This window comes from Diabrotica virgifera, chromosome 1 (assembly GCF_917563875.1).
Source record: "Diabrotica virgifera virgifera chromosome 1, PGI_DIABVI_V3a".
In the NCBI taxonomy this organism is placed as follows: domain Eukaryota; kingdom Metazoa; phylum Arthropoda; class Insecta; order Coleoptera; family Chrysomelidae; genus Diabrotica; species Diabrotica virgifera.
In genome coordinates this window covers 44,610,630-44,615,216 of record NC_065443.1, presented here as the reverse complement: position 1 = coordinate 44,615,216, position 4,587 = coordinate 44,610,630, and the positions used below count along the sequence as shown (strand labels likewise).

The 4,587-nt window shown below is 30.9% G+C and overlaps 1 long non-coding RNA gene across 1 annotated transcript; it reads left to right on the top strand.

Annotated features, from left to right (window-relative positions):
• The first annotated feature begins 551 nt into the window (after nt 1–551).
• On the top strand, nt 552–2,999 carry LOC126887871 (uncharacterized). The gene is made up of 3 exons (XR_007699252.1): nt 552–769; nt 1,316–1,455; nt 2,854–2,999. It is a non-coding gene; the product is annotated as an uncharacterized LOC126887871 (long non-coding RNA).
• Nucleotides 3,000–4,587: the final 1,588 nt, after the last annotated feature.

The following is a 4,587-nucleotide window of genomic DNA, read 5'->3' as shown; positions in this document are numbered from 1 at the left end:
TTTAAAGTTATAAGCAAAGAAAGTAGAAAAAAATCAATGTTTTTCGAAATTTTTAAATATTTTAATTTTTTTATTTATTAATGTTCCGGGCATATTCGAGAAGGAGCATAAGTCAATTATTATTATTGAAGTTGTCACCTAACTTTATCTGTAAAAATCCGAATGCCACCTCGCACATCCGCAAATAGACGTTTTTTACAGATCCGCCCTGGTCTATATACATATCATATTGTTTCAATTATTTTATTAAGAGATTTCAATTTTTGTTATTGAAGTTATACTTCTTTACGCGCGTTGAAGGTGAATTTTTATATGTTGAAACCAGGCTCATACGCATCGGCCAGGCGCATACGCGCATTATAACTTTGTTCTGATTGGATGTTCAAATGACATGTCAAAAATTATCCAATATGGCAGCTGTAGCGCAGCTGTGGGCTGTGGTTTGGACAGTTTGGTTATGTCGTTGATTGATAAATATAGAGTGATTGTTATACTGCCTTTTTAAATAGTTTTCATATTATATTTTTGGACTTATTAACATACTTGTTGCATGTCATTGTGGAAGCCCAAACTGTGTGAGTGCGATTTTCAATCGCAAAATTACTGATAAAAACCTATTGGCTCGTAGAGGTAGTGTAGAGATTCTCTACACTAGAGAACTGTGGATAAACATCAATCAACCGGGACGATTTTACGATCTCACTTATTCAAAACTAAAGACTCGGAGGATCCAGTACTTGGAGTCTTTTATTACTGTCAATGATTACAGGTAAGTGTTTTGAAAATAAGTTAAAACAAATTTTGTTCCTACATTTGAGCCACTTTACACATTGCAAGTAATTGCGAAATTTATAGCACAAGTTCTTGCAGCAAAAACTTCTGCAATCAGTTGCAACTTGCAACTAGATTTCTGCAATAAAATGATTACAGGGTACAAGTAATTACAGAAGCTGATATGAAATAGACAGAAACTTTGACCTAACCGTAAATTTTAGGTTATGTTGTTTTTATAAATTAAATGTGATTTTTTGAGTAGAGTTATCAGATATTAGATTAAAAATGTTAGATTATTGAGAAAATTATAATATGTGTTATATATAACAATTGCAGAAAGAATTGCATGAACATGTTCTATTTAGCTGCAACTTCTTGCAGCAAGAAGTTGCTGCAAGTAATTGCACCTTTTCTGTGCAATTCTCGTGGGACACGATGCAATTTCAATTGCTGCAAGAAATTGCGCAATTACTTGCATCGTGTAAAGTGGCTATCTCATACATTCACATAACAATATTTTACATAAATCTATTAATTTTAGACGAACCAGCTTATTTAGAGGACGAAAATCATCCTGATCAAGTTCCATCACAGGAAATGGTACGCAAGCCTCAAAAAAGTGCGTAGGTAACATGATGTTGAAAGAACGAGGAGATTGGAAAAGAAAGAAGTAAATTGAGAGTGAGTAAAACCAATAAACACATTTATCTTATGCTTTTTCAAGTGGATATAACAACTAAAAAATAAATAATGAAGAATAATTTAATATTTTGATTTTTTGTTAAAAAATATTCTCAGCTAAGTACAGTGCGTTGGTAACAGACTGTCTCCTTATATGCAATAAACCATTAGCTCATGTGATGCTCCAGCTACAATTTGCTTAATCCATATTTTATAACTTTTCCTCAGCTTTTCGCTTTCATGTATCACATTGTTGTTAGCATTAATGGTTCTGATTTAAGTCGAGCTGCAATGCCACTTTTTTTGAATAGCGTAGTTAACCATATATTATCTGGTAAAGTATCAAAAATGTTTCTTACAAACTTGGTGTCAGTGTTCTGCTAACTACAAATTATATTCATATTTACCAGTTTTACGTGGACTCATTTAACTTTTCACTATTGGTTGAGAATAGTCCGTCCGCTATAACTTTTCCCATGCGGTGCGATTCATTTTCAATCAAATTAAGTCAAAACAGAAAGTGAAACGTATGCCGATGTGTGTAGTATATAGTATACAGTATACAAAATGTATATACACATCGACGTTCGTTTCAATTTATGTTTTGATTTAGTTTGATTGAAAATGATTCGTACCTTATGGGAAAAGTTATAGCGGACGGACTATATCTGCATAAGTATGCTCTACAAACTCTACATAAATCACTCTGTTTATAATGATCAGCTATTGCCCAAAAATTATTAAATGAATTGAGTCATTCTTTTTTTATATAATTTCGATTTACATTTAATGTTACATTTATCGTTACATCGAGGTCCCGATTCTCTCATTTACGTTAATTTTACAGTTTTTCTAGTGTATTCTTGGTCAGAGTTCCTGTTTCTTCAAAATATTAATTTTGAAAACACTTGGATCTCTTTGTCTCTCCTTTCCAAGATTTTTCTTCTTTGGGAATTTTTACTTAGCAGACGTATCTAATAATAAACTAATGCCTTTGATGCAGGAAGGGGTTTTCGCTGTTGATGCTTCTTGAACATGTAATCCACTGTGAACATCAGATATAACAGTGGAAGTTAGTTCACTCGTAAATTATATAGATGTTACAATGTGTTTATAAAAATATTCATCAATAATAGAAATTTATAGTATTGTAACATTGGTTACAAAGCTTTTCCACTGAGTGATTCAAAATTTGCACTTACAATGAGGTTATTTTATTAAAAAACTTTATATTAAGGTACATAAGATAGGATAAAAGTTTTTAGATCAAAATGAAAGTTGTCCTTTGTAGATATCATTTAAGCAATAGTTGAAAAACATTATAAGTGGAGTTACAATGTTATTCATATCAGTTGTAGTTGTGATCTAAAATTTAAATTGGATTAATTTTTTTTGTAGGCTATACAGATAAATCTAAAAGTAAACATAGAGGACAATGATGCATTAGAGACTGGCATATCATCTCATACGGACAACACCGCAGGAGAGTTTTTTTATATTTGAACAATTCAGCTTCGCTTCAAAGAAAGTTGGATGCATTGGAAAAAAAAATTAAGCTCACCGTTTGGACTTACGGAAGATATTGAAAATGCTATAAAGTAGGGATATTATACCGGATTTGTATATACTTTTGTAAATAATACAGGCTGTAACAAAAATACAGGTCATAAATTAAACCACATATTCTGGGACCAAAAATAGTTCGATTGAACCTAACTTACCTTAGTACAAATAGGCACACAAAAAAAGTTACAGCCCTTTGAAGTTACAAAATGAAAATCGATTTTTTCCGATATATCGAAAACTATTAGAGATTTTTTAATGAAAAGTGACATGTGGCATTGTTATGGTAGGTACATCTTTAAAAGAAATTATAGTGAAATTTGTGCACCCCATAAAAATATTATGGGGGTTTTGTTCCCTTAAACCCCCCAAACTTTTATGTACGTTCCAATTAAATTCTTATTGTGGTGCCATCAGTTAAACACAATGTTTTTAAAAGTTTTTTGCCTCTTAGTAATTTTTCGATAAATCATTTTCAATCGAGATGCGCCTTCTTTTTTAATATGTTTACGTAAAAATTTTATGGGGGTTTTGTGCCTTTAAACCTCCCAAATGTTTGTGTACGTTACAACTAAACTATTATTGCGGTTACATTAGTTAAACAGAGTGTTTTTGAAACTTTTTGCCTCTTAGTATTTTTCCGATAAGGCATCTTTTATCGAGATGTGGCTTCTTTTCTAATACGGTTCAAAATATACCTCAAACTGTAATTATTTATAAATAATTTTTCGTATTATTACCAGTACGTAACAGTATACAAATATATGGTGGATTTGACAAATATTCAAAATATCTCGACAAAAACTAGCTTTTCGAAAAAGTACTAAGAGGCAAAAAAGTTTTAGAAATATTTTTATTAACTAATGGTGCCACAATGATAATTTAATTGGAACGTACACAAAAGTTTGGGGGGGTTTAAGGGAACAAAACCCCCATAAAATTTTTATGGTGTGCACAAATTTCACTTTAATTTTATTTTAAGATATTCCTGTCATAAGGATGCCACATATCCGTTTTCAATAAGAAACCACAAACAGTTTTCGATATATTGGAAAAAATCCATTTTTATTTTGTAACTTCAAAGGGCTGTAACTATTTTTATGTGAACATTTGTACTAAGGTAAGTCAGGTTCAGTCGAACTATTTTTGGTCGCAGAATATGTGATTTAATTTATGACCTGTATTTTTGTTACACCCTGTATATTGTATGATATTTTAAAAGAAAATAATGAGTACCACCAGTGTTACTACAAATGTCTAGTGAATTTAGTAAGTAATTTTGCCAATTTTGTAAAATTGACAAGAAAATAATTACTAAATAGTTAGTAATTTTGCCAATTTTCACAAAATTGGCCAAAAACAAAAAAAATATCTACTAAAAACACTAGCCAGTTGTGTCGTGAGTTTAGCGAACCGACTATAACTCTTGTTAAATTAAGGTTGAGTTTACACTTTTGACTTGCCTACAGATTTAAAAATATTTTTGTCATAATATACAGTATGTCCCTGTAAGTTGGAACCATAATATGGAAAACTTTTTTATTATTCATTTTACGAAAAATAGTTGTT